Raw genomic sequence first — 26,648 nt, 5'->3', positions numbered from 1 at the left:
CTGCAGTAGGTGGGGACGGCTGTTGCACTTGCCAGCCTGCTATCTGCAGGAAGCGGGGACAGCTGTTGCATTGCCAGCCTGCTATCTGCAGGAAGCGGGGACAGCTGTTGCATTGCCAGCCTGCTATCTGCAGGAAGCGGGGACGGCCGTCGCACTTGCCAGCCTGCTATCTGCAGGAAGCGGGGACAGCTGTTGCATTGCCAGCCTGCTATCTGCCTTGCTGCATAAGGTACGGTTTTCTCTCCTGTACTATATGCAGTACCCCCGTGTCTTTAACTTGTCGCTGCACAGTCAGAAGTCAGTGGGTTCACCGGAGAGCCTGCCCTGTTCCCTCCATTCCTCCACAAATAACCTCCTAGTACCACACCCATTTAGCTTAGGATGGCAGCCTCCTACTTCAGGAGAGAATCAAGAATAAATGTTATTGTATATGCGTAAGAAGTACCTTAAGGCTGGGAATTTCGCTGCGACAAATCTGCTTGCGGACATTAATCCCAGGAATATCCAGCCATGTGGATGAGATTTTGCAAAAACCTCGTCCACACGGAGAAGCCAAACCATCGCGGAAAAGCTGGGCAGAACCGGCGCGGATTTGAAATATGCAACAGGTCTATTTTTTTTTCTGTTGCAGTGTTGCTCCTCTCTATGGGAATAGAAAGCGGCAGTAGAATGCCAGAGGCCAAACCGCTGCAAAATGCCGCGGGTTTTGAAGCTGCGCTTTTCAATTTCTGCGGTTTCAGTGCAGCCAAACCACCGGAATTGCGCCCCATGTGAACCTAACCTAAGAGTTTACTATTTGCTAAATGAAAAGTGTGAACCTTGAATCCTGATTCACTTTCAAGTAAACTGTGTGCCTTCGGTTTTACTGATCCTTCTATGGACTTGTCTCTTCATCTCATCACCGCCCTCATCCGGTCTCTTCAATGAAAAAACAAAGTTACGGCTTTTGAGAAGCGGCCATGGAAATCCCCCAAGAATCGTCACATCGCTAGACCCAAAATAAGCCGCGTCCTGAAGAGCTGCTGGCCCCGAGCGTGTGAGTAAACCGCTACGTGTGCGACGTGTCTCCCCGCTCTGGGGGGCAGCGATGAGCCAGCTGGCACTGCGCATCACAACGTGTCTCACGCACGCCATCCTGCGCAGTCTCACCACTTCCCTGCTCTCTCTTAGCGGCGTTCGGTATTAATAGCCGCACATACGCAATGTGTTTAATACGCAAACCATAGAGAACACGCGGTAGATAGAACACAAGGAAAGAACGGTAGAGCGAGGGGGAAATACGAAAATCAAGGCACTTGCAATGAATGTAATAAACAATGGCGCTGCTCTCCATAGACGGCGCCTCCCTGTGTGGGAGACTCACACCGACCTACAGATGACAACGTGCTGCCTTCTTCCTGTCACTGCAGAAAGCCCCTGAGCTGCCGTCTGTTGGAGATCCCTCAGTGGGCCCCTTCCTCACAGCCCCTATAGGACTCAGTGGCCAGTGCAGGTTTACAGTGATTAACCCTTAAACTCCTAATTGTCCCCCCTGCTGTGTGAGGAGCACATGTCACCTCTCAGGCAGTAAAAGGGTTACTGCTGGTAACTTCCAGCAGCGACTCCCATCATCCACCAGGGGGCGCCGGGTCCTTCATGAGGACCCATCATACCGTTTGCTGATGTCACAACCCTCCCGTACCTCCACCGGGGTAGATGCTGGAATGGAGGGGCTCCTAGGAGGTCTGAGGGCAGGAAGTCACATGGTCTGAGGTCACATGACTGGAAGGGGAGTGGCTTACTAGTAATGCAGTTCTGTGGAGAGAAGAAGAGGCTGCGGGGAGGGCTGTGACTGGGATGGAGGGGCTCCTAGGAGGTCTGAAAGCAGCATGGAAGAGCAGCACCACCAATAATCCAAAATGTAATGATTTTATTCAATCCATATAGACAAAATAGGGCAGCACCGTTTCAGCTCCTCCTGGAGTCTTTATCAAGCTGCCCCCCCCCCCCCCGGTACAAACATCACAGACTTTATACAAGACACAAACCAATCACAATCAACATGTAATTAACATGCCAGGACCGCACCTGCAACATGGTGTAATGGCTGAGTCCCCTGACAAGCGTGAGACCGGGAGCGGCTACGGCGTGCGCTGCGGTTCAATGCGGAAACATCCGTCCACATTGCGCATGCGCGGGGCTTCATTACCCCTCACCATAGTTACTGAACATCAACAACGTCAGATACGCTCAAAGCCGCCCCGATATATACCGGCCGTCTAAAGATCTATGTAAGGCAGTTGGGCCACCATTATTATGGGTCAATCGAAACTGACCCAATAGGAACAACTCAGTATGACACCGTATAACCGCTTTGTGTGGTGTAATGTAGGGGGCCAATGTGCATAAGAGAGGGGGGGGGGCTGATACCCTCCGAGTGCTATAGCTGAAGCACTTCTTTCTTCCCGGCCCCCCTGCACATACAGGACTTCTGGGACACCCAAAACACCTTTGGAATTGTGTCACCCCCAGGCATCCTGTTGTATCCAATCCAGCTGAACTGACGAAGGGGCTCGTCCCCGAAACGCATTTTCAATTGCTGGTTTTTATTTTGTGAAATAATAAAAAAGAAGTGCCTTCACCCTCACATATCGGACCTTTTATCCTCTAGTAGATTAGAGGGCTGCGCCCCCATCCCAGTATTTTTCTACATTCTTTTTGCTACACTCACGCCCACCCTGGTGGAGCGTCATCTGGTTGGCAGCACCTCCATCATTTGAAATACTCCATCAATAGAAACACTTTGTACTCCAGAAATATTCCACCACCCTCATTGGGTCTTGCTCCACCCTCCTTCATCTCTTAAAATCAGCAGTAATAGTGACCCCCACAGTGGCCTCAGCAGTAATAGTGACCTCCACAGTGGCCTCAGCAGTAATAGTGACCCCCACAGTAGCCTCAGCAGTAATAGTGACCCCCACAGCAGCCTCAGCAGCAATAGTGACCCCCACAGTGGGCCTCAGCAGTAATAGTGACCCCCACAGTGGCCTCAGCAGTAATAGTGACCACAGTGGCCTCAGCAGTAATAGTGACCCCCCCCCCCCCCACAGTAGCCTCAGCAGTAAGTGTCCCCCACAGTGGCCTCAGCAGTAATAGTGACCCCCACAGTGGTCTCCGCAGTAAAGGTGACCCGCAGTAAAAGTGGCCCCAACAGTGGTCTCAACAGTAATAGTGACCCCCACAGTATCCCCAAAAGTAATAGTGACCCCCATAGCGGCCCCTAAGTAGTAATAGTGACCTCACAGTGGCCCCAGTAGTAATAGTGACCCCCACAGCGGCCCCAGTAGTAATAGTGACCCTCACAGCGGCCCCAGTAGTAATAGTGACCCTCACAGCGGCCCCAGTAGTAATAGTGACCCCCACAGCGGTCCCAGTAGTAATAGTGACCCTCACAGCGGCCCCAGTAGTAATAGTGACTCTCACAGCAGCCCCAGTAGTAATAGTGACCCTCACAGCGGCCCCAGTAGTAATAGTGACCCTCACAGTGGCCCCAGTAGTAATAGTAGCCCCAGTAGTGTAAGTAACCTCTATAGTAGCCCAGGTAGGAACAGTGATTTCCACAGCTGCCCCAGTGATAATGCTATTCCCACTGGGGCCGATATAGGGGACAGCATTACTAATAGTATCCTCTATATCAGCCCCAGTAGTAATAGTGCCTCCCTGACACCCACATACTTACCTCCACCTCCTCGTCGAAGCGCCGCTGCTGCGGACATTGGTGTGTGCATCTGAACATCTCTTCCTCTCTGCTGTCGCAGAACCAAGGAGGAGATGTCAAGGGAGGAGGATCCTGGGTGCACAGTAATGTCACATTGTGGGCCTGGGGCCAGCGCCGCTGAGTGAATACCGGCCGCTGAACTGCGGTATCCCCTCATGAACCTACCCTATAAGCTTCTCTACGGGTCAGTACTCATTCTAAGGAGAGCTCTACAAGAGTATCAGATCTTGTTTGATTCCGACAGCTGAGGTCACATTTTCCAAAGTGCAGTCGCCTATAGAACTGTAATACAACCACCTATCGACTCCGCGGCCACAGAGAACATACAGGTTTCCTGGCAAAACCTTTAGGCCTTATTCTCACAAGCGTATAATCGCAGCTAAATAGCCGCAATAAAATGGCCGAAAAGCATGACCATGTGAAGCATTGGATTTCAATGCATTCGTTCAGATGGGCAATGTTTAGCCGCGTAAAACTATCCGGCCGGACAGAAAAGAGAACACATACGCTGCAGAATCCAGCGGCCCATTTTACACACAGACAGAAAACACAGGTCTTGCCCATCTTTTGGCCACGATCAGCCGGCAGCTCCCATAGAAGCCTGTAGGAGCTGCCAGGAAAGGGTTGCGCTGCTGAACTCCCTCCCAGCTCCCTTCCCCTTCCTTTGCCAACAGCTCCCATAGGCTTCTATGGGAGCTTCTATTGCAGGGAGCTGCTGGCAAGTGAAGGGAGTTTAGCAGCGTCTCACACTTCTAAACTGTTAGTGGACTCGATTAAGTCAGTTGAAGGATTTCTCACCGTCCGACTGTATTTTGGGCTGCGGTATGTATACCAACACCCGGCCATTTGAATGGGCGAGTAAATGCAAGATTAAAGGAGATGTCCCGAGGCAGCAAGTGGGTCTATACACTTCTGTATGGCCATAATAATGCACTTTGTAATATACATTGTGCATTAATTATGAGCCATACAGAAGTTATAAAAAGTTTTATACTTACCTGCTCCGTTGCTGGCGTCCTCGTCTCCATGGTGCCGACTAATTTTCGCCCTCCGATGGCCAAATTAGCCGCGCTTGCGCAGTCCGGGTCTTCTCCTCTTCTCTATGGGGCTCCGTGTAGCTCCGTGTAGCTCCGCCCCGTCACGTGCCGATTCCAGCCAATCAGGAGGCTGGAATCGGCAATGGACCGCACAGAAGCCCTGCGGTCCATGAAGACAGAGGATCCCGGCGGCCATCTTCAGCAGGTGAGTATGAAGACGCCGGACCGCCGGGATTCAGGTAAGCGCTGTGCGGGTGGGTTTTTTAACCCCTGCATCGGGGTTGTCTCGCGCCGAACGGGGGGGGGGTTTAAAAAAAAAAAAAACCCGTTTCAGCGCGGGACATCTCCTTTAAGTCGAAGCTTCCTTTCGTTCATTTGTTTTGCGGCCGTAGTGCAGCGGGCCAAAAGACGCTATACATCAGCAGCACCTGATGCGACAATAAGACAGAGTGTGTCATAGTCGGGTTAGATGTAGGTAAATTGGTAAAGATGATGTCACTGGTGTCGGTGGCACAGCTCCTATGGGGTGTTACAGGTCTAGTCTACAGAATGAGGAGTCAATAGTGGGTATATACAGTGAATTCCCAAGGTTCGATCAGATGACTTATTGCTGCTCAGTTCAAAAGAAGATATGAAGGAGATATACCAAAATATTGCAATAAATGTGATATAGTTCTGTATTACACTTTATACAATGTTCAGGTACCAGTGCCCCCCCATGTAAAGCAATTATTCATTATTCTTTCCATTATGTAAACCTGGTAGTTTTGTAAACTACCGCCTCTGACTGTCCCTGCCACAGCATGATGCACCACCCACTTCTTGTGAGGCTTCGGAGCAGCGCTACATTTGGTTGTCAACTTTAATTCCGTGTTTCCCCAAAAATAAGCCCTACCCCGATAATAAGCCCTTTCCTGTTTTTTGGGGAGGGGAGGAGGAGGCCTGAAATAATCCCTCCCCCGAAAATAAGCCCTAGCTAAACCACTTTAAAGCAGCGCTCAATTATTGACAGCCATTTGGTGAAAGACATCACTGAATGGCTGTGATTGGTTCAACGAGCGCCGGCTATGATAGGCTGAGCAACCGGGCTTGTGATCCAATCGCAGTACTCACTTACTGTAGGCGGGGTATTCAACGCCTCGTCACCAGAAAGAGAGTGCTGTGTCAACACTGAGGATTACACTGCAGCCTGCCGCAGAGCCGAAAACCAGTATGTGCAGGGTATTTTAATTTGTTATTACAGGGAATCCAACTCACAAAAACCACTAGAACAAGGGGGCACAATCTGAGATCAGTCGTGAAAAATTGGAAAATATTATTTTACTGAAAGAGTAGTTGACGTCTGGAACAAACTTCCAGCAGATGTGGTTGGAGAATTAACAGTAAATGAATTTAAGCTGCCTGGGATAAGCATCTATCTATCCTAGGAGTGAAATAATGTAAGGAATAATGTAAGAGCAGAACAGATCTTTAGGATTTGCCCACAATTTTTCCAATGTATCTCGGATTTTAGAAAAGCATTCAGGATACAAATTGAATGGACCCAAAAGTCAGTTGTCAGAAACAGGTCAGGTTATACGTCCCCTCACTGTCCTGACCTCCTCGTTAAACGTGTTCTGCACCTACATCACTTATCTAGGAATTAAAATGAGCAAAACCAAGATCACCTGCAAATAACGCCACTTTGACTTCCTTGGAGCCTACTCTTATACCCTTATAGAAATTCCCATGGTTGAACAACGGAGCAAGAGGCTATATCCAAGAGTAACAGCGATAACGGACGCCCCTAGTGCAAACCTTTATATAGAGAAAGTGTGCCAATAAAAATGACCCCTTAACCACCCGTGTGCGCGGGTCATCATAAAATATGTAGAATGCCCGCAGACTGTTCACTTTGTCTGACACGATCCGCAGCCAGTTCTATTCAACATCATCAAAGGCTTATTCCCCATTAGGCGCTAACAGAGTCGTTTTTTTCTCCCCCACTGAGGATGATGGCAGACGCTATCGTGAACTGTCAGAACTTTGTGTTTCAAACTGTGGACAAACCCATAACACATCCCACTTGTAATAGCTCTACCAGGCCCTGCAACAGCCAGGACTTTCGATAAAAGCTTGAGAACCTGGTCTAATAAAGAAATGAGATAAGACTCTGGATGAAGGGGATTTTTATATCTTCGCAAGCACATTTATGTGCGAGCATTAGCATTATCCCATCAGGATAGACCGCTGACTCCGACGCAAAGACTGCGCACCGTACTTGGACTCGGCCCTTTTATGTGTGAGCATTAGTTCTTGGTTGTAAGTGTCCTGAATGCAGGATACCATTAAATAGTTAGTATTGGGTGTTGTGATCTTCGTAACCACGGCTTTATAGAATTCCCCAGTATAACCGTCCGGGCCGGGGGCTTTAACATTTTTGAGGGATTTCGTAGCCTCAGCAATCTCAGATAGCTCCGTTAAGAAAATCCTGTTAAGCTTGTGAAATCTTAGGCAGCCTTGATCTAAAAATTTTTGTTTTTTCAGCTATCGGTTAGAAAATCTTGGCACAAACGCTCCTAAAACTTTGAAAATATTGTGTTTGTAGTGCAAGGATTTTATGGAGTTCACCATGTTTGATCTTGTAGAGCACAGTGCCACCAAAGTCGGATGGGGTGGGCGGTATGACTGCTACGGAGGATAGAGGTCTGTATGAAGAAATGTCATGACTTGGGGCGCAGATGCTGTCATACTCAGCAATCAGTGGACGGCACACAGTGAGCAGTTATTAATAAACATTGAGTCGCAGTCCTCTGTCCAAGGGGTTCAACCATCCAATGCTCATATATGATATAATTCAATCCCCTGTTACTGCTTAAGAGACCTGCAACAAGAGGAAACTTTCTTCAAAGATTTCCCTATGTAATGCACCCTAGCTATCCGGGGGAGTGCTGGAGTTTCTTAATGCAGGACATTCTCCAGGCTGCTGGTATACCTCTGCCAGAGGGCTGTCGGCTTTGTAATAAGTGTGGCCGTGGTTCGCCAGAAGAGAAGATGGCTGTGTGCCAGGTGATGTGAGGGTTATGAACATATTAATTTATATATGTATGTATCTTTGATATACGTTTCCGGAGGCTTTAGGCCTAAATTGTACACTCTATTCTGTGTCCTATGAAAAGCTCTGATAAATGCTTCTACATTTAGGTTAGTACTTAATTACATTAAGTAGAGGTGTAATCTTAAATGTCCATCATGTCTCCAAGATCTTGTTAATCTCGTTACAATGATCAAAGGATAATGGAATGCTTCGATCATTAACTGCTGTCTAGGGCATGTGATTAAAAGTTAGATTGTGATAAAGAATCAAGGTACTAGACAGTCAGTCTACATTCCAACAAAAGAAGCCATGTTTATTGAGAAAACGCAATTATTCACCACCTTAGTACTTTGACCTCAGTATAACAAATTGAACTTTGTAACACTAGCCTTTGCACTGATACGCCTACTGATACGCCTACTGATACTCCTTCTATTTTTTTGTATAAGAAATGACAATGTACAGAATAAACACAGATTGCTTCTAGACACAGGCCTGATCTCTGTGTTTCATTGCTTTCTCACGGCGGCCGCCATAACCACCTCTGATTTGGAGCCTCACAGCATATTGACGGAACATTGAATTCCATAACAGTAATTGGTGCCCAGAACGTGGGGCTTGAAGGAACAAGAGGACCACCTGCACCTCAAACCCCCCCGGACCCAGATGGGATAAGGAGCCACTCGGAACCACGGATTTACAAAAACTGCGCAGTAAGGTAAGGCTTTATCTTGCCACAATCTATCCGTGCTTCTTGGCTGCTCCTTTCCTGTCCGAGGGGTAAGAAGTGCATGCCTCTTATAAATCTTCAAGCTTTTTAAGAATTCATATGGTGGGCTGAATATGCTGTGCAGGTGTTCTTTAACTGTTATTGTCTTTATTTGTTACTTTGCATGGTCAGTGTACAGAATATGAAACCCTCTTGCCGATCTCTGGAAGGCATGGTATAAATTGTACCAGGGAAGCGTAAAAATTTTCAGGGGATAAAATCCCTGATGGGAGCCTCTTATAGGTATTAGAGAAGTAGTTGAGACGGGGGAAAAATAAGCAGGGTTGGGAGGTACCGACACTTACAGACAAGTGAGGAAGTACTGACACTTAAAAAAAAGTAGTAACTGACATTCAAATGTTTTTGTCTTTATGTGTGCCTGTTTATGCACGAGTGAGTGATTGATGAGTTGACCTGATCGACGGAACCTGACCTCCGGGGTGCAAATATAAATCTCTGTGTCCCGTGTTAACAGGAACCTGATCAGTGACGCTGAAAGGAGTCCCTAACAAGGCCACGATTCTGGACAGGGCCCCCTGCAGTTCCGTTTGTATATTTCAACGGTCAGGGGATTGTTTTATGTGTATAAAAGAATAAAAATAATAAGCCTCTTGGTGTACATAAGCCGCCAGCCATGGGCAATACTGCTGGTAAAGAGGATAAGGTATGGAAGACAGCTAAAGAAATTGTACAAGAAAGAGAAGGCAGAGCTGCAGTTGGTAGAGGATGTGATAAATTGTTTAAGCACATAGGATATAAAGGGACAGGAGTATTAGATCTCCAGCAGTGGGAAAGGTTTTCAGACAGTCATGCTGGGTGGGCAAAAGATAATGGATTACAGGAAATGTTGAATAGTTGGAAAAAGGCAAGTAGAGATATAGAAGATGCAGGATATCAGAGAAAAGAATTCAAAGGACAGATATATTATGCTCCCCCATTGCCAGGTCAGTTCCCTCTTCCACCTCCACCCCCTCCTTCATCTCAATTCCAACAGTCTCCCCCACCCTATGCCAAGCCATCCACTCCAAGGTCAAACACTGGACAGGAGGGATGGACCTGCTGGCATTGTGGACAACAAAACCCGGATTGGAGAGAGAGCTGCCCTGCTTGCGGAGCTCCTCGGCACAAACCGGTTATGCCTATGCTCACTAGATCCAAGGCTAGTGAGTGGAAGCATGGAGAAGAGGACAAGGAGGAGATGCAGGGAGCGGAGAGTGGTATAGGAGCTGATGTAACACAGGGGGAAGGCAGAAGGAGCCAATATGATATGACCTCACAAAAAGTTAAATATAGACCATGGACACCTCAAGAGCATATGTCACTTATACAGCAATTACCAGACCCCATGACCAGACCTATGCCTTTCTTTAGACAGATAGCACAAATACAAGACACATACTCTGCAACATCAGCTGATCTGGGTCCTTTGATTACGTTAAAAACAGGGGAGGCAGTGGGAACTATAATTTTAAATTATGTGAAAGACTATTGTGGCACAGATTGGGATAAAATTAAACATAGAGAATTAAAAAGTGGTAAGATATTTTTAATTGGTCTAGAACGTTGGGCAAAAGAAAAATTAAAAGAATCCTCCCTGTTAGAGATGAGCGAACGTACTCGTCCGAGCTTGATATTCGTGCGAATATTAGGGTGTTCGGGATGCTCGTTACTCGTAACGAGTACCACGCAGTGTTCCGGTTACTTTCAGTTTCCTCTCTGAGACGTTAGCGCGCTTTTCTGGCCAATTGAAAGACAGGGAAGGCATTACAACTTCCCCCTGTGACGTTCAAGCCCTATACCACCCCCCTGCTGTGAGTGGCTGGGGCGATCAGATGTCACCGAGTATAAAAGTCGGCCCCTCCCGCAGCTCGGCTCAGATGCCGTGTGAGTTAGTGAGGGAAAGTGCTGTTCTATTGGAGTTGCTGTAGGGAGAGTGTTTGTACTGAGTGTAGGCTTCAAGAACCCCAACGGTCCTTCTTAGGGCCACATCTACGTGTGTGCAGGCTGCTGTTAGCAGTGGAAATTTTTTTTTTTTTTTCTCAAAATCGGCAGTGCAGGGGCGTGGCTTACCGCTTGATGGAGTAAGGTGTTCCTGCCGGAGCTCCTGCCCGAGTCTTCGCTTCTGTAAGCTGTTCCGCCGCCGCCGCTGAGAGAAACAGCTCCCATGGGGAAGAAGAGGACATCGGAAGCCCTCAGGCAGCCGCTGAAGCCCCCGGCACCGAGTATGGAGCGTTTTCTCCGCTCCCCAGGAGCTCCGCTACTGAGCGGTAAAAACAAGATGGCGCCGCGCCGGCCGGCGCGGGAAGCCGCCGGTGAAGAAGAAGCGCAGCCATGGACACAGGAGGAAGAGGAGCCCTGGGCCGGACCATCGCAGCCAGCAGAGGTGGAAGCCCGATCGGAGGGGGCAGCGGGAGACAGCAGTGAGGAGGAGGTATGGCCCCGGGCAGAAGTCAGAGGAGCGGAGGGTCCGGCTGCAGAGGGGGGAGGGGGAGGGGGAGCCGGCGCTCCCAGCACACAGGAGAAGAACGAAGCAGGGAGAAACCCCCCAGGCATGCTGACTGCCAGCTCCCCCCAGAAAATGAGCCCTGCAGGGCAGCCTACAACCCCACAAGTACCCCCTAGAGAACCACAGCAGGGAAGCCCAAAAGACCAAGGGCCCCAAACAAAAGAAAGAGAAAGGGGTACGGAAGAAAGAGGGAGAGATAAGGGGGAGCCAGGAAGCCGCCATGAACCAGGCCCTGGCGCTGCCCCCCTCCCGCAAAGACCCACAGAAGGAGCGAAGGGAGCAGTGCCCCACATCAAAACCGGGGATACAGAGGGGAAGAAAGCACACAGTAACAAAACACCTGAAAGCCCCCCTGCACAGCCCAACAAAAGAGCTACAACCACACAAGCCCCAGGCAACCCCGAAGCCCAGCACGCTAGCCACAAAGGACCCCAGGCCCCAGAAACAAATGATGAGGAATGGGACTGGAGAGCCCACCTGAAGGCAATCCCCACGAAGGGGGAGATGAATGAACTTCTACAGAAACTGGATGCAGCCCACAAGCAAGACATAGCAGTCCTACAGAAAGACATCAGAGAAGTGGGGCAGAGAGTGGCGGAAGTTGAAGAGGTACAAGAAGAGTTCCAAACCACTATAGTAGAACACGCGCATATTCTGGAAGCACAAGCGCACCAGATAGAAGAATTGACCAATCATATCGACGACTTGGAGAATCGCCATAGGCGAAACAACCTTAGGGTTAGAGGCCTGTCTGAAGAGATAAACAATGACCAACTGGAGGACTGGATCACTGAGTTTTTCAATCACTTGCTGCAGAGACCTGCCGATTCCGCCTTAGAACTGGACAGAGTCCACCGAGCCCTGGGCCCGAAACCAGCGGACCCCGCCAGACCCAGGGACGTTCTATGCAGAGTGCATTTTTATAGAGAAAAGGAGCAAATCCTACAGCGAACACGCATGCTGGACACTCTGCAGTTCAAGGGTTACTCGGTTAGTGTGTACCCGGACTTATCTAAGCGCACACTACAGCTACGCAGGGCCCTGAAGCCCCTCCTAAATGCGCTGAGAGAAAGAGACATTCCATATAGATGGGGGTTCCCCCTGCAGCTTCACGCGAGAAAAGGAGGGAGATCGGCTGTATTTAGACACCTGGGAGACCTACCCAAATTTCTTGGGACCTTGGAGTTACCCCAGATTGCAATACCAGACTGGCCCAAAATTGGCGAGATGCCGGTCCCCCCACCCAGAATGGAGTGGCAGAAAGCGGGGAAACCGCGAAGAGAACCGGGGAATAAACTCCTAAGAAATCAAGACAAAGGCTGAAAGAGGAGCCACAGATGTCCTGAGGACTTACATTCAGGAAGACTGGTGTAACGAACTGACCAGACCAGCCTAATTAGGCCCCTTCTAGTGTCCAGACCAACGGATAACGAAGATCGTTTGTTATCCAGCTTCCTGCATACCTGTTCTTCTCTTTCATTTCTCCCTTTGTGGGATACGGCGATAGACCCGGCGGCGGGCGAGATCAGTGCCATCAGCTACTCAATTTATTCTTTATATCTGTCATATTTCTACTTTTCTTCTCTTTTCTTCACCAAGCGAGGGCGAGGGCGGGGGCAGGCCTCCATTGGTGGTCTCCTCTTCCCCACCTAGAGTAGGCAGCTCTTAAGCTGCGCTTGAAGCTAGTTAATAGCGACTAATAGTGTTTAGTGTTGAATAGTGAGGCCTTGCGAGAGGCCTGTAGATGTTCTATGTTTTTTACCCCCCCCCCTTCCCCCCAGCCCCATGCTCTATCCTTCCCCCACTATCCCCAACCCCGTCCACCCTAAACCTCGCCTGAAGAACGTGACAAGCGACCTAACCAGTGTGGTCCATGGCTGACCTGACGATTGCCTCGTATAACGCCAAGGGGTTGAATATCCCTTCCAAGAGGGGTCAGATTTTATACCACATGCAAAAAAAAGGTAGGAAGGTGCTTCTCCTCCAGGAGACCCACTTTAAAACAGACGAGATTCCTTCCTGCTCCACAAAAGCATTTCCTACCTGGTTTCATAGCCCGAACCCGAACCGGAAGGCGGGAGGAGTATCTATTGCATTTCATAACACGTTACAGATGCAACCCCTTGGCATTCTACAGGACCCAGAAGGTAGATACCTATTTGTTAAAACAGAAATTTTTGGAAAGGTGATAACTTTTGCAAATTTATACTTCCCGAACCAGGGACAGGTATCCTTTGGCGTGGCCACCCTGAGGGAGCTGGCGAAGTTCGCGGACGGCTCCACTATTGCTTTGGGAGGCGACTTTAACCTGGCCGTGGATCCAGAACAAGACACATCGTCAGGTAGGTCCTCTGTCTCACGGGCAGCAACAAGAACCCTAATGAGAGAACTAGGAAACATGCACCTAGTGCACATATGGAGCTTGCTACACCCGGGCGTCAGGGACTATACTTTCCACTCAATCCCCCATAATAGCTACGGCAGGCTTGATTATGTATGGGTCTCACACGCCCTCCTAGACTACAGGCCCGTATGCGATTTCGGACCATTTATTTGGTCCGATCACGCTCCGGTATACGCCGACTTCAACGGATTTCAAAAAGACCTACGAGTTAGAACATGGAAACTCAATGACAATATACTAAAAGACCCCCAATGTGTCCAAGAGATTAAAACAGCCATAGGCAATTTTATACAAGACCACCAAAACGATAGCACGCGGGCCCCAGTCAAATGGGAAGCATTGAAATGTGTTCTGAGAGGAACCATGATCTCCCAAGGGGCAAGACTAAAAAAAGAGCGAACAAGGGAGTTGGGAGCCCTGCTAACGGCCCTACAGGAGAAAGAGACAGCCAACAAAAAAACCCCAAATGACGTAGTCCGGGCAGAATTATCGACGCTGCGCCAGAAGATCCTGTCAATATTAGACCAGAGGACGCTGGCTCTGAGAGACAAGTTCCGTAGGGAAGCTTACGAGGCAGGGGATAAATGTGGAAGAAAGTTAGCTCGAGCGTTACACCCCAGAACACCGGTGACTTTCGTACCCAAAATACAGAGAGCAGGGAAGACACCAGCGATTTCCACAAGGGACATCCTGGAAGAATTCCGCCTATACTATGAAAGACTCTATAACATAGAACAACCCCCACGGGCAGGAGATAGAGAAGGGGAGGAGGAAAGGACATACTTAGAAAAATACGGCCCGGGCCCGCTAAAGATAGAGGATGCAGCAGCCTTGGAGGAGGACTTCACATGTGAAGAGGTAGAGGAGATGGTCAAAAATCTAAAGATAGGCAAAGCGCCAGGCCCGGATGGGTTTTCGGCCAGATTCTACAGAATCTTTGGAAAAGAATTGTCCCCCATGCTAACGCAGATGTTTAACGGGGTTTCTCAGGGGAGCCCCATTCCACCTCAGGCCCTCCAGGCGCATATAGTAGTAATCCCGAAGCCGGGGAAGGACACCTCTTCCTGCGCAAACTATAGACCCATATCCCTGATAAACTTAGATGTCAAAATGTTAGCCAAACTCATAGCAAATAGACTCAGCAAGCACATCCCTGACTTGATACATAGAGAGCAGGTGGGATTTGTCCCTGGGAGGGAAGCCAGGGACAATACTATTAAAACGATTTCACTAATATCCAGGGCGAGAGCAGCAAATAAACCACTGTGCTTGCTGACAATAGACGCAGAAAAGGCGTTCGACAGGGTCAGGTGGAGGTTCTTGGAGGGGACCCTCCGCCAGATAGGCCTTGGCCAGAGAATGAGGGAATGGATTATGGCTTTATACAAGGGACCATCAGCCAGAGTTCGGGTGAATGGGACCCTTTCAGATTCCATCTCGATTAATAATGGAACTCGACAGGGGTGTCCCCTGTCACCCCTGTTGTACATCCTGTCCATGGAATCCCTGGCCAACGCCATCAGAGAAAACGGGTCGGTCAGAGGACAGACGGAGGGCCCCTCCGAACATAAGTTAGCGCTTTTTGCGGACGACCTCCTCCTGTTCCTGTCGAACCCAAGAGTAGGGCTGCCAGTGGTAATGAAGGAATTTGAGAGATATGGGAGAGTAAGTAATTTTAAAGTTAACTTACAGAAATCGGAGATCCTAAATGTAACATTGGCCCAGACGGAGGTGGAGGCCCTCTCGGATTCTTTCCCCTTTAAGTGGAAGTCTTCGGCCATTAAATATCTGGGGGTACTGATCCCAGCTGACCCTGCACAGATTTATGAACTAAACTTCCTTCCATACCTGGAGGGCCTGAGGGCGGAATTGAGCAAATGGAGCCCGCTTTACATATCGTGGACAGGGCGGATAAATGCAGTCAAGATGGACTCCCTCCCAAGGTTTCTGTATCTGTGCCAGACCCTCCCGGTAGCCCTGAACCGGCAATACCTTTTGAGTATCCGGTCATTAATCATTAAATTCGTATGGATGAACCGTAAATCTAGACTTAGCCACAGGCTACTAACAAGGTCTAAAGAAGAAGGGGGGCTGGGGCTCCCGGATTTTTCACTCTATTACAAGGCCTGTATGGCAAACTTCATCCTCTCGCTGTTACAAGCGAAAGCAACTAAATTATGGGTGGAAATGGAGCATGCAGCCGATTCTAGGATAGCACAGGGGGCTCCCTGGATACCTAGACAGTACCTTGAGGAGGTGGAGAGCCTCTCACCTCACCTTTTAGAGATCCTCAAGAAATTGGGGATATGGGCCACAAGAGCGAGATTGATAACAATACCAGGCCCACTTACCCCACTGGTGGCCAATCCACAGTTCCCACCAGCGAGGGATAAGAATACAATCCTGTCCATCCCAGACTCTCCAATTCCTAGAGTCGTTAACGTAGTAAACCAGGACGGGATGAAACCCCTGAGAGAGTTTTATGGTAACTCCAGTCCCCCCTCAGGAGCTTGGTTGAGCTACCTCCAAGTAAGGGGCTTTGTGGGGTCCCTGACGCCCGGGGAGTGCATTAAAAGACAGCTGACGCCATTTGAGGAGATGTGCATGTCGCCGGAGCCTACGGAGCACGGCATTTCGGTAATATACAAGTTGTTGCTGAACGTTGAGACGGGGGACTCCCTCCCAAACTACACGGGTCAGTGGGAGAATGAGTTAGGGGTCAACTGCACTGCATCAGAATGGCAGAGGGCCTTCCTCATGTGCCACAAAAGTACCAGATATGGTAGACTACAGGAGCAGAATTTTAAGATCCTATCCCGCTGGTATCGGACACCGTCAAGACTGCACCAAATTGATAATAGAATACCGCCGATATGCTGGAGGTGCCAGAACGGGCCCGGGACAATGACTCACATTTGGTGGGATTGCCCCCCAGTCAGGACCCTTTGGAGTAACGTGGAATTACTATACAGCGACATGTCCAGGTCTGGGGTGTCCATAACAGCGGAGATGGCCCTGCTCTTGATACTGCCCGGTTCTATGGCTAGAGTGAAAGCTGACCTGTTGCGGCTGGTTATTCTAGCAGTGAGGATGTCGATACCTGAATTGTGGAAATCAGGATCTCCACCCACACGAATAATGTGGTCAGAGAAACTTAATATGTTAATGAGGTATAAGGAGGAAGGAGCTGAAAGCGAAAAGGAACGAACCGGGATGCATAACGTATGGAGCCCGTGGATAGCGATGAGAGCCTCAGACACGTTCAAAACCTGGCTGGAATCAGGTCAACTTGAAGAGTGAGAGCACCAATACAAACAGGCGAGGAGGTGCACTACCCCCTAAAACCCACCTCTCCCTACCCCCTCTCCTCTAACCTTACCCGTTCTCGATACCCCCCCTGTTAGTTAGTTATAGTTAGTATAACATTTATGAGTCAAGTATTAATTAATATTGATATATGATATATGATGCAGATGAAGACGACCTGATTATTCTAATTATTTTCATTGTACAAGAGGACGTGAAGCAACGACAAAGGTTAAGATGGACCAATGTTTATTGCAACGCATCATATTGGTTTAATATGTAAAATCAATAAATTTAATTGAATCTAAAATCGGCAGTGCAGAGCATTGCACCCGGTATTAGGGACAGAAGTGGTGCTTAGGCAGGGAGAGTGTTAGGAGTGAGTGTAGCCTTCAAGAACCTCAACGGTCCTTTCTAGGGCCAAATTTAACCGTGTGCAGTACTGTGCTGGCTGCTGTTAGCAGTGTTGCATTTTTTTTTCTTTCAAAAAATCGTCTGTGCAGAGCATTGCACCCTCCATTGATACTACAGGGACAGAATTGTGTAGGCAGGGCCACAACACAGTTATTGTTCATTGAATATCCGCAGTGGGGCCCTCCCTTTGCAAAAAAGCGAATTAATTATATTTGGCCTGCCTGTGTCAGTCCTAAGGTCTCCGTGTACGTGTGTGCTGCGTGGAGAACGTACAAAAATCAAACGCAACCAGCTACGGTTTACTGCAGGCTTGCGCCACTGTCTTTCCTGACTGGCAAATACCTGCTCTGCCAGAGTTAATAACTCTGCTACACTAAAGTTGTGTGACACTTTTTCAGGGCCACACCACAGTTATTAAACGTATTGTTCATTGAATATCCGCAGTGGGTCCTTCCCTTTGCAAAAAAGCGAATTAATTATATTTGGCCAGCCTGTGTCAGTCCTAAGGTCTCCGTGTACGTGTGTGCTGCGTGGAGAACGTACAAAAATCAAACGCAACCAGCTACGGTTTACTGCAGGCTTGCGCCATTGTCTTTCATGACTGGCAAATACCTGCTCTGCCAGAGTTAATAACTCTGCTACACTAAAGTTGTGTGACACTTTTTCAGGGCCACACCACAGTTATTAAACGTATTGTTCATTGAATATCCGCAGTGGGGCCCTCCCTTTGCAAAAAAGCGAATTAATTATATTTGGCCTGCCTGTGTCAGTCCTAAGGTCTCCGTGTACGTGTGTGCTGCGTGGAGAACGTACAAAAATCAAACGCAACCAGCTACGGTTTACTGCAGGCTTGCGCCATTGTCTTTCCTGACTGGCAAATACCTGCTCTGCCAGAGTTAATAACTCTGCTACACTAAAATTGTGTGACACTTTTTCAGGGCCACACCACAGTTATTAAACGTATTGTTCATTGACTATCCGCAGTGGGGCCCTCCCTTTGCAAAAAAGCGAATTAATTATATTTGGCCTGCCTGTGTCAGTTCTAAGGTCTCCGTGTACGTGTGTGCTGCGTGGAGAACGTACAAAAATCAAACGCAACCAGCTACGGTTTACTGCAGGCTTGCGCCATTGTCTTTCCTGACTGGCAAATACCTGCTCTGCCAGAGTTAATAACTCTGCTACACTAAAGTTGTGTGACACTTTTTCAGGGCCACACCACAGTTATTAAATGTATTGTTCATTGAATATCCGCAGTGGGGCCCTCCCTTTGCAAAAAAGCGAATTAATTATATTTGGCCTGCCTGTGTCAGTCCTAAGGTCTCTGTGTACGTGTGTGCTGCGTGGAGAACGTACAAAAAACAAACGCAACCAGCTACGGTTGAGTGCAGCCTTGCGCCAATTTCTTTCCTGCCTGGGAAATCAAATCACTGGTAACACAGCATGCTGAGGGGTAGGGGTAGGCCTAGAGGATGTGGACGCGGCCGAGGACGTGGAGGGCCAAGTGAGGGTGTGGGCACAGGCCGAGCCAGTGCGGTGGCCAGGGGTAGAGGCAGGGCCAGACCGAATAATCCACCAACTGTTTCCCAAAGCGCCCCCTCGCGCCATGCCACCCTGCACAGGTCAAGGTGCTCTACGGTGTGGCAGTTTTTCACAGAGACGCCTGACGACCGACGAACAGTGGTGTGCAACCTTTGTCGCGCCAAGATCAGCTGGGGAGGCACCACCAACAGCATGCGCAGGCATATGATGGCCAAGCACCCCACAAGGTGGGACGATGCCCGTTCACCGCCTCCGGTTTGCACCACTGCCTCTCCCCCTGTGCCCCAACCTGCCACTGAGATCCAACCCCCCTCTGAGGACACAGGCACTACCGTCTCCTGGCCTGCACCCACACCCTCACCTCCGCTGTCCTCGGCCCCATCCAGCAATGGCTCTCAGCGCAGCGTCCAGACGTCGCTAGTGCCACAGTTTGAGCGCAAGCGCAAGTACGACGCCACGCACCCGCACGCTCAAGCGTTAAACGTGCACATTGCAAAATTGATCAGCCTACAGATGCTGCCGTATAGGCTTGTGGAAACGGAGGCTTTCAAAAGCATGATGGCGGCGGCTGCCCCGCGCTACTCGGTTCCCAGTCGCCACTACTTTTCCTGATGTGCCGTCCCAGCCCTGCACGACCACGTCTCCCGCAACATTGTACGCGCCCTCACCAACGCGGTTACTGCCAAGGTCCACTTAACAACGGACACGTGGACAAGCACAGGCGGGCAGTGCCACTATATCTCCCTGACGGCACATTGGGTGAATTTAGTGGAGGCTGGGACAGAGTCAGAGCCTGGGACCGCTCACGTCCTACCCACCCCCAGAATTGCGGGCCACAGCTCGGTGGTGGTATCTGCGGCGGTGTATGCTTCCTCCACTAAAGCACCTTCCTCCTCCTCCTCCAACGCAACCTCTGTCTCGCAATCAAGATGTGTCAGCAGCACGTCGCCAGCAGTCGGTGTCACGCGGCGTGGCAGCACAGCGGTGGGCAAGCGTCAGCAGGCCGTGCTGAAACTACTCAGCTTAGGAGAGAAGAGGCACACGGCCCACGAACTGCTGCAGGGTCTGACAGAGCAGACCGACCACTGGCTTGCGCCGCTGAGCCTCCAACCGGGCATGGTCGTGTGTGACAACGGCCGTAAGCTGGTGGCGGCTCTGCAGCTCGGCAGCCTCACGCACGTGCCATGCCTGGCCCATGTCTTTAATTTGGTGGTTCAGCACTTTCTGAAAAGCTACCCCCACTTGTCATACCTGCTCGGAAAGGTGCGCCAGCTCTGCGCACATTTCCGCAAATCCCACACGCACGCTGCCACCCTGCGGACACTGCAACATAGGTTTAATCTGCCAGTGCACCGACTGCTGTGCGACGTGCCCACACAGTGGAACTCTACGCTCCACATGTTGGCCAGACTCTATGAGCAGCGTAGAGCTATAGTGGAATACCAACTCCAACTTGCGCGGCGCAGTGGGAGTCAGCCTCCTCAATTATTTACAGAAGAGTGGCCCTGGTTGGCAGCCATCTGCCAGGTCCTTGGAACATTTGAGGAGTCTACCCAGGTGGTGAGCGGCGATGCTGCAATCATTAGCGTCACCATTCCTCTGCTATGCATCTTGAGAAGTTCCCTGCAAAGCATAAAGGCAGACGCTTTGCGCTCGGAAACAGAGCCGGGGGAAGACAGTATGTCGCTGGATAGTCAGAGCACCCGCCTGTCTATATCTCAGCGCGTTGAGGAGGAGGAGGAGCATGAGGAGGATGAGGAGGAGGGGGAAGAGACAGCTTGGCCCACTGCTGAGGGTACAGATGCTGCTGGGCTGTCATCCTTTCAGTGTGTATGGCCTGAGGAGGAGGAAGAGGAGGAGGAGGAGGATCCTGAAAGTGATCTTCCTAGTGAAGACAGCCATGTGTTGCGTACAGGTACCCTGGCACACATGGCTGACTTCATGTTAGGATGCCTTTCTCGTGACCCTCGTGTTACACGCATTCTGGCCACTACGGATTACTGGGTGTACACACTGCTCGACCCACGGTATAAGGAGAGCCTTTGCACTCTCATTCCCGAAGAGGAAAGGGGTTCGAGAATGATGCTATACCACAGGGCGCTGGTGGACAAACTGATGGTAAACTTCCCATCCGACAGCGCTAGTGGCAGAAGGCGCAGCTCCGATGGCCAGGTAGCAGGGGAGGCGCAGAGATCAGGCAGCATGTACAGCGCAGGCAGGGGAACATTATCCAAGGCCTTTGCCAGCATTATGGCTCCCCAGCAAGACTGTGTCACCGCTCCCCAGTCAAGGCTGAGTCGGCGGGAGCACTGTAAAAGGATGGTGAGGGAGTACGTAGCCGATCGCACGACCGTCCTCCGTGACGCCTCTGCCCCCTACAACTACTGGGTGTCGAAGCTGGACACGTGGCCTGAACTCGCGCTGTATGCCCTGGAGGTGCTTGCTTGTCCTGCGGCTAGCGTCTTGTCAGAGAGTGTGTTTAGTGTGGCTGGGGGAATCATCACGGATAAGCGTACCCACCTGTCAACCGACAGTGCCGACAGGCTTACACTCATCAAGATGAACAAAGCCTGGATTTCCCCAGACTTCTCTTCTCCACCAGCGGACAGCAGCGATACGTAAGCAATACGTAGGCTGCACCCGCGGATGGAAGCATCGTTCTCTCTCACCATCCAAAACGGGGACATTTCTGCTTCATCAATCTGTGTCTAATATTCCTCCTCCTCCTCCTGCTCCTCCTCCTGAAACCTCACGTAATCACGCTGAACGGGCAATTTTTCTTAGGGCCACAAGGCTCACTCATATAATTTTTCTAAACAATTTTTATACGTTTCAATGCTCTTAAAAGCGTTGAAACTTTAACTTGAACCAATTTTTCGTTAAACTGGGCTGCCTCCAGGCCTAGTTACCACTTAAGCCACATTAACCAAAGCGATTAATGGGTTTCACCTGCCCTCTTGGTTGGCCATGGCCAATTTTTTTGATGTACATTAGTACTGTTGATACAGCAATTTTTGTGGGCCCTCGCCTACAGTGTAATCAAATGAATTTTTAGCCCACCTGCATTACAGCTGATGTTACATCCGCTGTGTTGGGCAATGCAATGGGATATTTTTGTGTATCGCCGGTGGGTTCCAGGGAGCCACCCATGCTGTAGGTGCACACGGAGTTTAACCTACATCTGTCCACTTGTAAAGAACCCCAGTCTGACTGGGGCATGCAGTGTGGGCCGAAGCCCACCTGTATTAAGCACGACATTACTACCTCAGCTGTGTTGGGCAATGCAATGGGATATTTCTATGTACCGCCGGTGGCTTCCTGGCACCCACCCATGCTGTGGGTCCACAGGGAATTATAAATGCATCTGTTTCCACTTGTAAAGAACCCCAGTCTGACTGGGGCATGCAGTGTGGGCCGAAGCCCACCTGCATTAAACATGACATTACTACCTCAGTTGTGATGGGCACTGCAATGGGATATTTTTATGTACCGCCGGTGGGTTCCAGGGAGCCACCCATGCTGTCGGTCCACAGGGACTTCACAATAGGGAGTTGTACCTGCCTGTGTCTATGAATTAAAAACCGCGGTCTGACTGGGGCATGCAGACACCTTGACAGAATGAATAGTGTGTGGCACATAGGTTCCCCATTGCTATGCCCACGTGTGCAGCTCCTGATGGCGGTGGCACAGGATTATATTTCTCATTGCTTCTGTACAGCATTGTGGGCTATCGCCCCGCCCCTTTTAAAGAGGGTCGCTGCCTAGCCGTGCCAACCCTCTGCAGTGTGTGCCTGCGGTTCCTCCTCATGGCAGACACACTTCTAAATAGACATGAGTGTGGCGTGGCATGAGGGCAGCTGAAGGCTGCGCAGGGACACTTTGGTGTGCGCTGTGGGGGGGAGGGGGGGGCGGTTGGGCAGCATGTAAGCCAGAAGAAGTGGCAGTGGAGTGTCATGCAGGCAGTGATTGTGCTTTGTTGGAGGTAGTGTGGTGCTTAGCTAAGGTATGCATTGCTAATGAGGGCTTTTCAGAAGTAAAAGTTTTTGGGAGGGGGGGGCCCCACTCTTGCCGCTATTGTGGCTTAATAGTGGGACCTGTGAACTTGAGATGCAGCCCAACATGTAGCCCCTCGCCTGCCCTGTCCATTGCTGTGTCGTTCCCATCACTTTCTTGAATTGCCCAGATTTTCACACATGAAAACCTTAGCGAGCATCGGCGAAATACAAAAATGCTCGGGTCGCCCATTGACTTCAATGGGGTTCGTTACTCGAAACGAACCCTCGAGCATCGCGGTAATTTCGTCCCGAGTAACGAGCACCCGAGCATTTTGGTGCTTGCTCATCTCTACTCCCTGTCTCTTTCTAATGTCACACAAGAGAAGGATGAAAGTGTAGAGCAATTTTATGCCCGCCTTCAACAACGTTGGTCAGATCTGGGGTATAGGGGCATACAAGAATTGGGTGACCATGTACTTAGCATGGCCTTTGTAGAGGGGTTTCGAGAACCCTTGAGGTCTAAACTCATGGATAACAAGCCTGAGTGGAGACAATATGAAGCAGCAGGCCTGGTGCAAGCAGCCAAGGGCATTGAACTAAATTTAAAAATCAAAAAAGGACATAGCTCTGTTATGATAGCACAATACAGCACAGGAGAGAACAAAATAAAACGGGGCACCCATCCCAAACATAACCTTAAGTGCCATTTCTGTGGTAAGCCTGGGCACTTTAAACGGGAGTGTAGAAAATTCCTCCAGCAGAGGGATAGTGAACAACCCACAAAAGCACGAGTCGCCAAGGGAGAAATAGAAAACCAAGATTGAATAGTTGGCGACCCTCTGCCCTTCTTCCCCATGAGCAATGTAAAAGAGGGTGTGGCCATTTTTCTTAAAGGGGAAGTACTCAATAAGGAAATTCCTTTCCTTGTTGATACAGGGGCAGCAACCTCAGTCATCCAAAGCCACCTAATTCCTCCAGCATACCGGCAAAATACAGCTCAAACTGTTGTAGGTCTTGAAGGAGTTCCTAAGAAACTTCAGGAAACAGACCCTCTCCCCATAAAATTCAGAGACCAGACAGTTTTAACAAAACTCTTGGTGAGTGATGATATTCCACTGTCAGTTATGGGCACAGACATACTCTCTGCCCTGTCAGCTTCCATTCAGTTTACTGAAGAAGGAACAGTGCAGATTGATTTTGCAAAAACAAACGCAGAACAATTTTGCCAGATGGTGGCTTCTCTAGATGATCCACAGCCAATTTTCCTCTTAACTACAGAAGAGGAAATAATATTACAGGAAGTTCCACAGGAACTCTGGGCCAAGTCCAAAACAGATATTGGTCATATGAATGTGACACCCATGGTAGTCACACTAAAACCAGGATGCGTAGCCCCCCAAGTAAAACAATATCCATTGGGTAGGGCCCAAGAGGATTCTATAGGCCCACAAATTACAGACTTAATTCAAATGGGGGCACTACGGGAAATAACATCACCAGCCAATACTCCCCTCTTCCCAGTTAAAAAGAAAACACAAAAGGGACAACCAGATGTTTATCGCATGGTACATGATCTTCGGGAAATTAATAAAGTAACTGTACTCGACACCCCAGTAGTGCCAAATCCACATACGCTTTTAGCACAAGTCCCGCCCACTGCGACATTTTTTACAGTGATAGATCTTGCAAATGCGTTTTTCAGTGTACCGATCCATCCGGATTGCCAGTACCTTTTTGCTTTTACCTTCAAGGGTAAACAATACGCTTGGACCGTCCTGCCACAAGGTGCGCAGAATTCTCCAAACATGTACACTCAGGCACTCCAGTCTGTTTTGCAGGCCTGGACTCCACCTGATGGAACTGTGCTGTTGCAATATGTTGATGACCTTCTGCTTTGTGCTGAGGATCTGAAAACATGTCAATCTGCATCCATTTCTCTTCTAAAATTTTTAGCAGAAAATGGCTGCAAGGCTTCAAAGGAAAAATTACAGCTTTGTAAACAAAAGGTTGTGTTTCTAGGCCATTGCCTAGCTCAAGGAACCAAACATCTCACAGAAGAACGAAAAGCTGCAGTTCAAGCCATTTCTGTACCTTCTTCTGCTGCCAAACTCCGCACCTTTTTGGGGCTTGTCTCATACTGCCGTCCTTGGATCCGTTCTGCCTCATCCCTGATGCAACCACTCTATGATTGTCTTCCAGGTGTTCCTTTCTCTCTCACTCCTGAAGCAACTGACAATTTCCATACACTAAAACTCTCTATTCTCAGTTCTCCAGCACTGGGAATTCCTAATTACACTCTACCTTTCACTCTCTTCTGCACTGAACTTTCTGGTCATGCGACGGCAGTGTTGACACAAAAACATGGAGGACGTCCACGGCCACTTGGGTATTACTCCATGAGATTGGATCCGGTGGCCCGAGGAGCCCCCTCCTGTGTCCGTGCGGTAGCAGCAGTACAAGCAATGGTTGACAAATCTTCTGAGTTGGTCCTGGACTACCCCCTAGTGGTTCTCACCCCTCATGACATCCAGAGTATACTCACTCAAGTACAACCTAAACACCTGTCTCTAGCTCGTCAAATAAGGTTACAATGTGCCTTGCTCATGCCTCCTAACATCTCCTTCCAACGGTGCACTACCTTGAACCCGGCTACTCTTCTTCCAATCGAGTATCCCGATTCAAATGGAGGGTGGGGGATTTGGGTACTGCAGATCAGTTATTTTTAAATTCTGTACAGCATGATTCTGATTTATTTGATTCAAAACACCAGCATGATTGTCTAGAATTGATGCAGCAAGAAACTGCAGGTTTTGAATCAGTTACTGAAACGCCTATTGACAATGCACATTTTGAGCTTTTTGTAGATGGTTCACGGTACCAAGGTGAGGATGGCCGATTCCATACCGGGTATGCAGTAGTCACACAACATGATGTCCTAAAAGCAGAAGCTCTGCCTCCGCATGTCGCAGCACAAGAAGCGGAATTGAAGGCCCTCACTGAGGCGTGTAGAGTGGCAGAAGGTAAAACAGCAAACGTTTACACTGATTCCAGGTATGCATTTGGCATAGCTCATGATTACGGCCCAATATGGAAGGCCAGACAATTTTTAACTTCTGTAGGACAACCCATTAAGAATGGTGCAGCAGTACAGAACCTTATGAAAGCCCTACTCCTACCAGATAAAGTAGCAATCCTAAAGGTGAAAGCTCATACTAAAGCCGACACTGCAGAAGCAAAAGGCAACGCCCTCGCAGACTTCACAGCAAAGGCAGCGGCCCTCAAACCATGGAAGAAAGAAGAAAAGAAGATACTGACCGCACAAGTCAGAGACTATGATTTGGACTTTGATAAAAATATGGACATTGATGTACTAAAGACATTACAGTCACAAGCCAGCAAAGAAGAAAAAGATAAATGGACTAATATGGGAGCAGTAGAACAGGGTGGCGTATGGCAAACAGTCAGTAGAACTTGCCTACCACGATCCCTGTACCCCATGATGGCCCAGCTGATCCATGGAAAGACTCACCTATCGAAGGCAGCTATGCTTCTGACGCTTGAGAGAGAATGGGTGGCCCCTGGGTTCTCTGTAACTGCTGCATCATTTGTCCAATCTTGTATGATCTGTGCCGTGAGCAACCCAGGACAGAAAGTAAAGGTCCCGCAAAAACACTTGCCTAGGCCACTCTACCCATTTCAGAGATTGCAAATTGACTATATTCAGCTCCCACGTGTGGGGAAATATGAATATGTGCTTGTTGTTGTTGATATCTTCTCAGGTTGGGTTGAGGCCTACACCATCACCAAGGCAACTGCTCAGGCAACAGCAAAGAAGCTCATGAATG

General features: G+C 49.4%; 1 protein-coding gene across 1 annotated transcript in view; it reads right to left on the bottom strand.

Annotated features, from left to right (window-relative positions):
- Positions 1 to 26,648, bottom strand: part of LOC136627344 (zinc finger protein 345-like) — a 501,744-nt gene that overhangs the window by 441,663 nt on the left and 33,433 nt on the right. Inside the window, exon 1 of the mRNA XM_066602359.1 lies at positions 1,653 to 1,719. The gene's annotated coding sequence lies outside the window, so the exon portion shown is untranslated. Of the gene's footprint in view, positions 1 to 1,652 lie in introns of the transcript that reaches the window.

The sequence above is a fragment of the Eleutherodactylus coqui genome, chromosome 5, assembly GCF_035609145.1.
Source record: "Eleutherodactylus coqui strain aEleCoq1 chromosome 5, aEleCoq1.hap1, whole genome shotgun sequence".
NCBI lineage: Eukaryota > Metazoa > Chordata > Amphibia > Anura > Eleutherodactylidae > Eleutherodactylus > Eleutherodactylus coqui.
This window is presented reverse-complemented; position numbering and strand designations above follow the sequence as displayed.